The following is a 14498-nucleotide window of genomic DNA, read 5'->3' on the forward strand; positions in this document are numbered from 1 at the left end:
TACGCACACATGAGCATATGGATACCTGGCCTTGGTAATCCTGTAACAATGTGTTTAGTAAGCATGGAATGCTTGAGGATTTTTTTTTGGGGGGGAGGGGTATAAATATTATCCGTCCCCACCAAAATACAAAAAACAAAAAAAAACCTCATACATACTGTACTTACTTAACACGTTGTTACATTAGCATTGGTCATGTTTCATGAGAGCTTTGCAGAATCTCATACCGTCGGGTCATCCTGAGGGGTAGCAGAGAGAGTATTTCATTTTCCCCCGAGTATTGAGATGTAACAAGCTTTCTTTGTCTGGCTGATGAGGCTATCATGTATAATTGAACAGGTCTCACCAATGGGATGGGAATAACAAAGCTGGCGGAGGTGTACACGGTTCAGGCTGAGCGATTCCTACAAGGCGATTGAAGCATGCCGAGTGGATGCGTTGCGATCTCGACATTCCCGGACTAATTGCTATATGTCATGATCTAATCCTTCCCTGTACTTATTGAAGGGCAGCTGGAGGGAGATTCCTGCGAGGAAACAAGTTAGACAGGTGGCCTGTGCATGGTGTTTGGCTTTCAAGGTCTATAAAAAGTCAAGGTTTGTGGACTTTGTGCAGTTCAAATTTCTTTTGCTACTGTTTGTGGTGTATGCAAACTTTATGGCGAAATTTAGGATGAGGCAAAATATTACAACAATTTAGTAAAAGCCATTCTACCCACACATTGAGTACATATAAAGCCGTCACTGCATTGGTCGCTTCTACTGGATCAGTGGTCCCTACATAGGTGACAACTGCCAGTGGCCCACTACCCCCTACTACTTAGGTCACTTCTGCTGGACCAGTGGCCTCTCACCATCTCCATAGGTCACTTCTGTGGGACCAATGGTCTTTCACTATCTCCATAGGTCACTTCTGCGGGACCAGTGGTCTCTCACCATCTCCATAGGTTACTTCTACTGGATCAGTGGCCTCTCACCATCTCCATAGGTCACTTCTGTGGGACCAATGGTCTCTCACTATCTCCACAGATCACTTCTGTGGGACCAATGGTCTCTCACCATCTCCATAGGGTACTTCTACTGGATCAGTAGTCCCTCACCACCTACATAGGTGACACCTGCTTGACCAGAGACCCACTATTACCTACACAGGTCACTTCTGCAGGACCAATGGTCTCTCACCATCTCTATAGATCACTTCTGCGGGGCCAGTGGTCTCTCACCATCTCCATAGATCACTTCTGTGGGACCAGTGGTCTCTCACCATCTCCATAGATTACTTCTACTGGATCAGTGGTCCCTCACCACCTACATAGGTGACACCTGCTCGACCAGAGGCCCACTATCACCAACATAGGTCACTTCTGCTGGACCAGTGGTCTCTCACCATCTCCATAGGTCACTTCTGCTGGACCAGTGGTCTCTCACCGCCTCCATAGGTCACTTCTGCTGGACCAATGGTCCCTCACCACCTACATAGATGGCCACTTCTCGACCAGTGGTCCCTCACCATCTCCATAGATCACTTCTGCTGGACCAGTGGTCCCCCACCACCTATATAGGTGATCACTGCTAGACCAGTGGTCTATCACCACTGGTCACTTCTGCTGGACCAGTGGTCCCACACCACCTATATAGGTGATCACTGCTAGACCAGTGGTCTCTCACCACTGGTCACTTCTGCCGGACCAGTGGTCCCTCACCACCTATATAGGTGATCACTGCTAGACCAGTGGTCTCTCACCGCCTCCATAGGTCACTTCTGCTGGACCAATGGTCCCTCACCACCTACATAGATGGCCACTTCTCGACCAGTGGTCCCTCACCATCTCCATAGATCACTTCTGCTGGACCAGTGGTCCCCCACCACCTATATAGGTGATCACTGCTAGACCAGTGGTCTATCACCACTGGTCACTTCTGCTGGACCAGTGGTCCCACACCACCTATATAGGTGATCACTGCTAGACCAGTGGTCTCTCACCACTGGTCACTTCTGCTGGACCAGTGGTCCCTCACCACCTATATAGGTGATCACTGCTAGACCAGTGGTCTCTCACCAGGGATGAGCAGAAACTACGCCAGTGCGAATTTACGCATCGTAGTTCGCATCTACGCATCGTAGTTCATAGGCGAAGTTTCAAACCTACGCTTACGAATTTACGCATAGCGAAGTACCGCTACGTGTAGCTTACACCCAATATGCGTAGTTAACATGTGTATTGCGTAGTGAACTACGAATGCGTTACTCGCGTCTAATTTTCCGCATGCGATTGTATGCTTACAAATTTATGCATTGGAAAGGGGAATGTACGCATAGAAGGGTTCCCAGTATATGCATTTCTAAAGAAATTAATGCGTACAATTTTCTGCATACGGGCATAAGTATCCACATACACTACGCTTCACGCTACGCGTAATTGCGTATTTTAACGCGTATTCTACGAAATGCATACGAAGCGAATATTTGTTTTCGAAGCCGTAGTTTGGCAAAGCGTAATTGCGTAAAACTACACGTATTTCCACGAAATGCATACGAAGCGAATATTTGTTTTCGAAGCCGTAGTTTGGCAAAGCGTAATTGCGTAAAACTACACGTATTTCCAGCGTAGCGAAGTTGGCTGACTACGACCATCCCTGTCTCTCACCACTGGTCACTTCTGCTGGACCAGTGGTCCCTCACCAGTGTCACCACCTCCATAGGTCACTTCTGCTGGACCACTGACTTGTCATCCTTTACCAGCTGTCTTGCGACTGGGACTAGTGCAAGACTTCTTGTGCAGGATCATCTGAAATGCACCAAACAGCTTGGGCGTGGCAGTTATTTATTTTCGAAAATTTAACAGTCTATCCGTTCGTGTTAACAGGGTCACTATTAATCCAGAAGCCTACAAGTGTCCTTAGCTGGATTTTGTATGCTGGGCTATTGTCGATGATTAAAATCATGTGTAGCATGTGAGGGGTACCGGCCCAAAAACATGTATTGAATTTTCCCCTCATGCGTAACATGTGGTGGCACTAGGCAATGCTTTAGCAGCTGTGCATATTGAGTGGCGAATATTCAAAAATCAGAGCACATATCACCGCTTCATACACAACTGTTTACAACGCTGCCATTATTGTAATCATTGGGCATTATATCTCTGAAGATCTCCCCCTCCCAGCCCACCAATCTCGCTTTACACAAATCACAGAAACACAAAGAGAAAGATCTGCAAAAATCAATTTCAGCCGCACGAATGTGAGATTAGCAGGCAGACTGCCGCAAGATAATGAGATTGGCTCGCCAAAATGTGGACTTCAGGCTGAATTGTGAAAGTTATAATAGGATGAAACATCTGTAGCTGAATATAAAAAAAAGAAATATATTTTCTGTCATATTAAATGTTCGAATCAAAGAAGATCGTTTGTCTCTTTTTATAACTCAATGCTAATATTTGTCTGTCCTATCTATCTATCTATCTATCTATCTATCTATCTATCTATCTATCTATATATCTATCTATCTATCTATTATTAGTAAATTATATAGCACCAATGAAGTCTTGTCTGTCTGTCTGTCTGTCTGTCTGTCTATCTATCTATCTATCTATCTATCTATCTATCTATCTATCTATCTATCTATCTATCTATCTATCTGTCTATTTTTTTGTCTGTCTGTCTGTCTGTCCAACCAGCTGTTTATCTATCCATAGGCAGCTTCACGCTATTAGATTGCTTCCCGATGTTGCAAAAAAAGTTCAATCCCTCTCCAGTCAGAATCTGATCAGACAGGGATTAATTACTTCTATACACAGCACATAGATTTTCAAAAGATTTCAGCATGTATAATGCGGCAAAATACACACAATGTGGCAGCAGTTCCCTACAAAATAGAGACAATGTAGCAGCGTTTCCCACAAAATACACACAATGTGGCAGCAGTTACCCAAAATATGCATAATGGGCAGCATTTTGCCCCTTACAAAAACACATTAGTTAGCGTTTCCCCAATAAAATATTAGGCAGCATTTACCCCATAAAATATGAGGCAGGGTTCCCCTTTAATGTACCCCCTCCCCCAGATAGTTCCCCCTAATAGACCTGCTGTTAGTGGTGCACCTGAAAAGAAAAGTACTCACTTGTCAGGTGACTCCTTTCTCAGCCTCTAGTGTCGCGCCCAGATTTTCATTGCAGCAAGTCCGGCTGGGAAATCTCCTGCGCTGTCAAAGCAAAGCAGGGCCACAGGAAAATGCCCAGCACTGGAGACAGACTCTCATGGTGGGCTTCAGTCGCCATTTTCCCGTAGCCCTTCTGCCGGAATATAGACTCCTGCAGCCTGAAACAGGTGAGCTGTGGCCGGTGCATGCCCCTTGACACCCACTAAGTGGCGGGTGCTCCCCTTGACACTCAATAGGCCCCAAGCACCTGCCTAGGTTGTTTGGTGGACGATCCTGCTGGTGGATGGCTAAAGTATTAGAAGCAGAGCATCAGAAGGACTGCCAGGCAACTGGTATTGATTAAAAGGAAATAAGTATGGCAGCCTCCATCCATATTTCTCTCACTTCCGTTATCCTTTAAAGCAAACCTGTGGGAATGTAAGGGCAAAAAAAATAGATACTTACCTCAGTAAGGGCTTACTTTGTCCCCCAAAATTTTAACCTGTGCAGTAGCACAGATTCCCTGCTCATTCTTAGTGGAAAAAGCCAAGCATATACTCGAGTATAAGTCTAGAAATTTAGGTCTGATTCACTTCATAAAAGTATAGGGGTCGACTTATACACGAGTCACAGACAGCACTGAGCACACTGAGTAATGTGTGTACTAATAGTGACATTCCCATTAGCAGCAATGTACCCAGTGGTAAGTGATACTTTGAGGAAAGGAAATGCCAAGAAAACACATGTCTGAAAGTCCTGGCCAGAACAATTAACAAGGAAAGGGGCGGGGGGGAAATACTGGGCTGCATAAAAAGGAGTGAATAATTGCAGCCCTTGGGGGCCTGGAGGAGGTATTGGCTTCTTTTAAGGGCCAGGAAGGGTTAATGGCTGTAATACTGTATGCAGTGCAGTCATTAACCCCTCCTGATCCCCAAGTGCAGCCATTAACTTTGCTAGGTAGACTTATACTTGAGTCAATAAAAACTTCCAGCTTAAGAGGGTTGAATATTGGAGTCGAGTTATACATAAGGTCAATTTGTATTTGAGTATAGACGGTATTTGATGTGGTAGTGCGTAGGTGCAAGCCTGCACAGTGTGCCCGACTTTGTCCACAAGACCGGGGAGTTCCAGTGCAGAAATGGCGAGATGGAAGGAAATATAGGGGAAGCTGAGGTAAGTATTTAGATTTCACTACAGATACATATTAAATGTGTTCAATGGTGTGAACAAAACTAAAGGAAAAACAAAAAAGATGACTTTACAAATTGTGAGATACTTGTGACTAATCTCTGCAGACCTCCTCTAAGCTCCTTCCCCGTACGGCATCCATTAACACGATTGTAGGAGTTTCGGGTTTGATTCTTCTTGGCGCAATTATGCGCTTCTACAAACTTTTCTTTTGAGCCTCAGAACTAAATGCACCATCATTTCGTGTTCCCAGCAATGATACTCTTATTTTTACTGGCAGGTAGAAATTACACTTCTTAGGATGATTATGTATGTGTGGGAAATCTCCAGGTTTAGTATTTTCTCTTCAGTAGTATGTCTGGACAGGTATGACAGTGCAGATATGGAGCTATTGCTTAACTCCAATGTCACTATTTGTTCTCCCCAATTAGCCAAACATAAATTCTACGCTTCAGAATTTCCTCTATACTCACCTACGAGCAGGGCCGCTTCTAGACTTTTTGCTACCCGAGGCAAACTTGTGAGGTTGCGCCCCCCCCCACCTCCTCAGTCAGGACAGCAGTGCCACCTCCTCCCTTCTGCTGTGCAAATCAAATGAAACACTGCTGCTCTCCTGCCTCCTCCCTCCTCACACACTGTCAGACTCCTCACACAGCACAACAAGCTGCTTTTCCCCAATGGTGCTCTCCTGCCTCCCCCCTCCTCACTCACTGTCAGACTCCTCACACAGCACAACAAGCTACTTTTCTCCAATAATAACCTCTTCACCTCGCTTTCCTCTCACTTCTCCTCCAACTCTGACTGCATGCTATTACAAAAATACTGCCCCTGTAATCTGTGCGCCTGATACAAATGATTCAACTAAGGTTGCTTGTAAACTATGCCAGCACGAATCTGCGCGTCGTAGTACGTAACTACGCATCGTAGTTCATAGACGAAGTTTAAAAACTACGCGTACATATTTCCGCGTAGTCGTCGTCCCATTATGCGAAGCTTCGCCCGCTATGGGTAGATGACGTATGTATTGCACAGTCAACTACGCGTGCGGTAACTGCGTCTATACGGATCATTGCGCATGCGCAGAAATATTATTGCCTTTCTATACGTATACAATTCCACATTGGAATGTTGATATGTACACATATATTAGTTCACCCATGCGCATAGTTAGCAGATTATTGCGGACATTTTTCCGCATAAGGGCACAAGCATCCGCATCAACTACGCTTCGCACTACGCAAAGCTTCCGTATTTTAACGCGTAGTCTACGAAATGCAAACGTAGCGAAGTTTCTGATTTTGTAGCTGTAGTTTGTGAAGTGTAATTACGGAAAACTACGCGTAGTTCCAGCGTAGCGAAGTTGGCTGACTACGACCATCCCTAGTTTCAACTTGCTTCATGAGAGAACCGGCCCTGCCTACAAGGGTTCTGAAAGTCAAGGGTCATGTGACCCTACCATCCGAGAGGAAAGCCGTGGACCAGGACAGATGCCACTTGGGTTCCAATCGTGTATTTCAAGCCAAAGCCCCTCCCACAAATCCCCTCCCCACTAATCTACAGTATAATTTGGAGAGGAAGTCAATCCGCCATATTTGCCCTAAAATCCGCACTGAAGGAAAGGAGTGAGCGGCGACAGCACCAGGCCGTCTCAGCAGAAGTCACGTCAAAAATCACCGCAACTTTATAGTAACCCACTGCTAAAAATGACAGAGACCTAATGGATACCCCTCTGTAACATCACTGCGGTAACTTTAGAGTCAGATGGAGTATAACAAGGAAAATAAAAAGAGAGACCTCTGTGTCTGGGGTAGAAAGAAGAGGTAACATTAAAGTTAGTGGAGACAGACTTTAATGGCTTACTGGTCACCCAGCTTTCCCCTTATTAATTTAATAACTTTTTTAAAGTATTGTTTTGTTTTTTGCAAACTTCTTGGCCCTGTTTTAATTCACTTTTTCTCCTGAGTTTTTCCTAGAAGACCATTTTTCCTCTGTTTATAATAAAGTTTCAGGACTCTGCAGAGCACCAAACCTTAGTGATGTTTGTAGGGCACCAAACCCCAGTGATGTTTGTAGGGCACCAAACCTTAGTGATGTTTGCAGGGCACCAAACCCCAGTGATGTTTGTAGGGCACCAAACCTTAGTGATGTTTGTAGGGTACCAAACTTTAGTGATGTCTGTAGGATACCAAACCTTACTGATGTCTTTTGGGCACCAAACCTTAGTGATGTCTGTAGGATACCAAACCTTACTGATGTCTTTTGGGCACCAAACCTTAGTGATGTTTGTAGGGTAACAAACCTTAGTGATGTTTGTAGGGTACCAAACCTTAGTGATGTTTGTAGGGCACCAAACCTTAGTGATGTTTGTAGGGCACCAAACCTCAGTGATGTTTGTAGGGCACCAAACCTTAGTGATGTCTGTAGGATACCAAACCTTACTGATGTCTTTTGGGCACCAAACCTTAGTGATGTCTGTAGGATACCAAACCTTACTGATGTCTTTTGGGCACCAAACCTTAGTGATGTTTGTAGGGTAACAAACCTTAGTGATGTTTGTAGGGTACCAAACCTTAGTGATGTCTGTAGGGTACCAAACCTTAGTGATGTCTGTAGGGTACCAAACCTTAGTGATGTTTGTAGGGTACCATACCTTAGTGATGTCTGTGAGTCCTCAAATCTTGTCTGTTCGGTACCAAGATATGGGGCTGTGTAGTGTACTGGTTAAGGGCGCTGCCTTTGATATGGGAGACCAGGGTTCAAAACATGGCTAGGTTCAGTACCTATTCAGTAAAAAGTCCTTAGGAAAGACTTCATAACCGTGCATTACAGTGCAACAGGAGAAAAGCACTATACAAATGTTCGGTAAAAAATCTTAGTGATGTCTGTAGGGTGCCAAACCTTAGTGATGTCTGTGGGTCATCAAATATTATTATTGTCTGTAGAGTACCAAACCTTAGTAATTTCTGTAGGATAAAAAACCTTGGTGATGTCTGTAGGATAACAAACCTTGGTGATGTCTGTAGAGTACCAAACGTTACTGATGTCTGTAGGGTACCAAACCTTACTGATGTGTGTGGGTCATGCCAAAAACATTCACTTCATCACCATAGATTTTCTCACTAGAAAAAAAAAGTCTCAGAGAATTTCTTAGAGCACTGGCATCTCTTATTTTTCTCTATTTAAAATATTATATTGGGAATATATTTTTAAAGTACAGAAGCAGCATATATGACCTGAGAAAGTGCAGCAGCACAAAGTGCAAAAGTTAGTCATGACATAAACACAAACATTATAGCATTAACATTGTCCAAACAACAGCTACATATTAGTGCCAATAAAGAGAGAGCAGGAACAACAATTTGCTCCAAATGCAGGTAAAGCTGCTGCTGAGAGAAACAGAGAAAAATGGCTGTAAGAGCCTGCAGGTCACACAATGGCAATGCATTATCGGTGAGTCCTCTTGTAGAAAGGTAAAACAGATGGGAAAGGGAAAGGGGGGGGGGGGGGGGGGGAGAAAGAGAAGAGGAAAGGGAAGCCCTTGTGTCCTAGTCTGCTCTAATCTTGCCTCCGATCCCCAAACTCCACCCTTCATTGTATGGAATCCCTGAATCTCTCCAAGACAGGAGCTGTATGACATACAAAACTTTTAGAACTTTTTCCTTACCAGTCTCTCGACATCTCTGCCTACTCGAAGCACTTACTTAAAGCGGATCCGAGATGAAAAACTAAGTATAACAAGTAACTTGGCTATATATCTTATCTAAAGTTTAGATGGTTTACACAGCAAATCTAGCTACAAACAGCTTTAATAGAATATGATTATTTCTTTTTGTGATACAATGACAGCAGCCATGTTGTTTGCAAACATTACACAGAGGCAGGCTTATCTGTATCTTGAGCACTCAGCCTGTGAAAAAAACCTAATCCCCCCTCCTCCCTCCTCCCCTCTGCCTCTGAAATCAATGGCTAGTAACACCTCCTCCTCCTGCCCAGACTGAGCCCCATGAGTCCTTGCTACTGCCAAGGCTCTCTGAAAACCTGTGGGCGTGGTTTATTTAGTTTATAGGGAATTAGAGTATTAAAACAAAAAGGTATTTGGCTTGAGGAATGCCCTAGAACAATAGGAAAGGAACACAATTATGCAATGAGTAAAAGTTCACCTCAGATCCACTTTAACTTATGTTATATTATCCAACTCACTCTATAAAATAAGAACTCTCTTTAAACACACATACTGTACATTTATATAAATAATAGCGCTTACGCTTATCTGTAGGTCTATTTTTCTACAGAGAACACTTGTACTATTCATATCGCTCTCACCCATTAAAATAGGGCTTCCTATCTGATGACCCCATCATGCTCCAGATGTGCACACTTCAGAGGGAGGGGACAAAAACAAAAAAGAGAAGGTACAAAATACTGTGAGCCCCTAAGGGCCTGAGCCCACTGACGCAGTTGTGTCCGCATTTCAGTTACAAATCAATGTTACAGATGAAAAGCGGACAGAAGCGGACACGACTGCGTCAGTGGGCTCAGGCCCTAACATTGATGTGTTGCAGAAATGTTATTATTATTATTTAGTATGTATATAGTGCTGACATCTTCCGCAGCGCTGTACAGAGTCTATTGTCTTGTCACTAACTGTCCGTCAGAGGAGCTCACAATCTAATCCCTACTGTAGTCATATGTGTATGTATCGTGTAGTGCATGTATTGTAGTCTAGGGCCAATTTAGGGGGAAGCCAGTTAACTTATCTGTATGTTTTTTGGATGTGGGAGGAAACCAGAGTGCCTGGAGGAAACCCACACAGACACAGGGAGAACATACATACTCTGTGCAGATAGTGCCCTGGCTGGGATTACAACCGGGGACCCAGCGCTGCCCAATGTACAGTAATGCCTTTGTGGCCTCAGGCTTTTGGTAGTGTAGTATTTCAAGTATAGAATTTTGTGCAGAGGACCTTGCAAAGTAAAACCCACAAGTCAGGGGTGCCCCCCAACAACCTCTATTCAGCCAGGTGGAGAGAGTTACCTCCGCTGGGGTTAAAGGGAACCTAAAGGGAGAGGAATATGGAGGCTGACATATTTATTTCTTTTCTAAACAATGCACATTGCCTGGCTGTCCTGCTTATCCTCTGCCTCCAATACTGTTAGTCATAGACCCTGAACTAGCGTGCAGCAGATCAGGTGCTCTGACTGAAGTGTGACTGGATTAGCTGCACACTAGGTGTGTGATTCAGACACTACTGCAGCTAAAGAGATCAGCAGGACGGTCAGGCAACTGGTGTTGTAAGATCTAACGCCGAGAACCATGCTGAGGCGCAAGCCTCTGGGCTCGGCAGGGCTCTGATGTCAGTGGAGTGCACGGCGCTCAGCTCCTATTGGCTAAGCGGCGTTCACGTCCTCTTTACTCGCTCCGCAGCTGTAAACAGTTACAGCGTATGTGATGGCGTGTCAGCTGACTTGCTGACACGCCGCAAGGTGATTGGGCACTTGGGATTCCTTTTTATTAGATTGGTTAGTCCTTGTATAAAAGTAAGGTGAGCGCCCTCTGTCATCGCCCGTGATAGCCTCTGCTGGGCTTGTTGCTGAGACTGCGCTCACAGCTGCTTATCTTGTGTCGACTTTGCCTGTATCTTGACCAAGCTTATTTCCAGATTGGTTTGGTTTCTTGCTGCCAACTTCTGCCTGTTCCTGACCACGCTCTCTGATTGGATTACCCGTTGCCGACTCTGCTTGTTCCTGGATATCCCTGATTGCCGCCTGGATTGACCCCTGCTTGTTTAATGGTTTCTCCCATGAACTCTGCCTGGACTGACTTCGGATTGGATTGACCACGTTATCTGCATAGTATTTGAACTGCCTACAACCTATCCTTCCCTGCTTGTCACCACCTGGCTGTTATCTGGCCTGCCTCCAACCCCAGGCCTCGGGTGACTATATATCTGAGTATACTGTGCTTATATTATTCATACTGCTCTGTTTGGTGAGTATATCTGTTAGTCTGTATGCAACATCTGCCTGCAGGGTATTGTAGAATTGTATTAGGTAGGAGTTTGTGCAGGGCTGGGTTATAGGTCAGTCATATGGGCATACAGCCTGACCTATAGTCATTGACCAGCAGGGGCGTCGCTAGCCCTGTTTTAGGGGGGCACGTGCCCCCAATCTTTCCTGGGGTGCCACGGATCTCCGCCCGGCTGCCCCCTCTGTCAAGACAGCGGCTTCCTCCAGCCGCCGCGTCACTGACACTCGTTTCAGACCTCAGGATCAGGCGGCGAGCCGGCGACCAATCGTGCGGGCGCTAGGACCCAGCGCCCGCACTGATATGCGGAAGTGACATCACTTCCGCATATCGAGCGGGTGCGTCCAGCGCCCGCTCGTACATCTGGTCGGGTCGCCACTGATCCTGAGGTCTGCTGAGAGGTAGGGGGGGAGCGGCGGCGGCTAGAGGGGGGGCCTCCCTGTCACTCACTCACTCACTAAAGGGGCTCCCTGGCACGCACTCACTCCCTAAAGGGGCTCCCTGTCACTCACTCACTCCCTAAAGGGGCTCCCTGTCACTCACTCACTCCCTAAAGGGGCTCCCTGGCACGCACCCACTCCCTAAAGGGGCTCCCTGTCACTCACTCACTCCCTAAAGGGGCTCCCTGTCACTCGCTCACTCCCTAAAGGGGCTCCCTGTCACTCACTCACTCCCTAAAGGGGCTCCCTGGCACGCACCCACTCCCTAAAGGGGCTCCCTGGCACGCACCCACTCCCTAAAGGGGCTCCCTGGCACGCACTCACTCCCTAAAGGGGCTCCCTGTCACTCACCCACTCCCTAAAGTGGCTCCCTGGCACGCACCCACTCCCTAAAGGGGCTCCCTGGCAAGCACCCACTCCCTAAAGGGGCTCCCTGTCACGCACCCACTCCCTAAAGGGGCTCCCTGTCACTCACTCACTCCCTAAAGGGGCTCCCTGTCACTCACTCACTCCCTAAAGGGGCTCCCTGTCACTCACTCCCTAAAGGGGCTCCCTGTCACTCACTCCCTAAAGGGGCTCCCTGTCACTCACCCCCTAAAGGGGCTCCCTGGCACGCACTCACTCCCTAAAGGGGCTCCCTGGCACTCACTCACTTCCTAAAGGGGCTCCCTGGCACTCACTCACTCCCTAAAGGGCCTCCCTGTCACTCACTCACTCCCTAAAGGGGCTCCCTGTCACTCACTCACTCCCTAAAGGGGCTCCCTGTCACTCACTCACTCCCTAAAGGGGCTCCCTGTCACTCACTCACTGCCTAAAGGGGCTTCCTGTCACTCACTCACTGCCTAAAGGGGCTCCCTGGCACTCACTCACTGCCTAAAGGGGCTTCCTGTCACTCACTCACTGCCTAAAGGGGCTCCCTGGCACTCACTCACTACCTAAAGGTGCTCCCTGTCACTCACTATCGGGGTCCCTGTCACTCACTACCTAACTGGAGGCGCCTGTCACTCACTAGCTAACCTGGGGGTCCCTGTCACTCACTACCTAACTTGGGGGGGCTACCATATTAAGGGGGCATTCTGCCTATTTATGTGAAATGCTGTCTATTTATGTGCCTCATGACTGCTGAATGTGTCTTGTTGGGAGCCTTATGATTTGTTGGGGGCCTCATGATTGCTGAATTTGTCTTGTTGGGGGCCTCATGATTTGTTGGGGGCCTCATGATTGCTGAATTTGTCTTGTTGGGGGCCTCATGATTGCTGAATTTGTCTTGTTGGGGGCCTCATGATTTGTTGGAGGCCTCATGATTGCTGAATTTGTCTTGTTGGGGGCCTCCTGATTTGTTGGGGGCCTCATGATTGCTGAATATGTCTTGTTGGGGGTCACATGATTGCTAACTGCGAGACTTTGGGAAAAGCTGAATCCTTATCATATGAGACAATAGCATTAAACCTACTTTTTTAGCGTTTTAAAACAGAAAATAAAACTGGGAGGTTCTAAAAAATTGAATACATTTTTCAGGAGTAGGATGGATGAAATTGTTTATCTTCACAGTTTATTTTCAACTTGGATTTTCCATAATGTTCATGTATGAGTTAAAACGTTTGTACAGTATTTAGTTTAAATTGCTGTTGCCACTTTGCGATAGATACCGGTAAGTGACTTTTGGGTTGCAATTTGGGCACTCGGCCTCCAAAAGGTTCGCCACCACTGTCCTAATCTGATGTCCCACCATTGCTAGGTTCATGTAAATTTGTCTCCACCCGTTACCACACCTATATTCTGGTCCATGGCCCACCCATTTTTTGGTGCGGCGCGATAAGCAAGCCGCACAACGTGATCGTCATATTTTTGGCACGCTAGCTGCAGTGTGCTGAATTCTGCTGCCTACAGTATGTACAGTATACGCTGTTCTCTAGTGCTTGCACTGTGTGCTGATTTACCTCCAGTGTGTACAGTATAAGGTGTTACTCTGTGCCTTTATTGATTGTAAACCAGCTGTATTGTATGCTGATCCCTGCTACTTTCAGTATGTACAGTATTAGCTGTAAAGCCTGGTACACACATGCAATTTTGATTAGCCAATTTTAGCTCTGTTCATAAAATTCATTGTCTGTTGGCCCACTTACTGCACGGGGGTGGGAAATTGGGGGTCAGTGATTGACCAATCAAAATTGTATGTGCGTATACATCTTTGATTTATGCCTATACTGATTGTAAATGATCGAAATAAAGGACAGGGGGCTCCGTCCAATATTTCGATGGGCAGGCCCGTTATCCGTAGCTTACACCGCTGCTAAGTTCATGTACATTTGGCCCCACCCATGGCCACGCCCACTCACCGCATGGTCACGCCCATTTTTTGCCGCACCTCCCCGCCTGGTGCCCACAGGTGCCACTGATCTCCAAGGACCCTAGAAACGCCCCTGTTGACCAGGCAAGCCTGACACAGGTATAGTTTAAAAGGATATAAAATTGGAAGTCTCCATATCCCCGGGCAGCATGGTGGTGTAGTGGTTAGCTCTCTCACCTTGCAGTGCTGGGTCCCTGGTTCCAATCCCAGCCAGGGCACTATCTGCAAAGAGTTTGTATGTTCTCTCCGTGTCTGCGTGGGTTTCCTCCTTGCACTCCGGTTTCCTCCCACATTCCAAAAACATACGGATAAGTTAATTGGCTCCCCCTAAAATTGGCCCTAGACTACAGTACTTACG

This window comes from Hyperolius riggenbachi, chromosome 8, assembly GCF_040937935.1.
Source record: "Hyperolius riggenbachi isolate aHypRig1 chromosome 8, aHypRig1.pri, whole genome shotgun sequence".
Lineage (NCBI taxonomy): Eukaryota > Metazoa > Chordata > Amphibia > Anura > Hyperoliidae > Hyperolius > Hyperolius riggenbachi.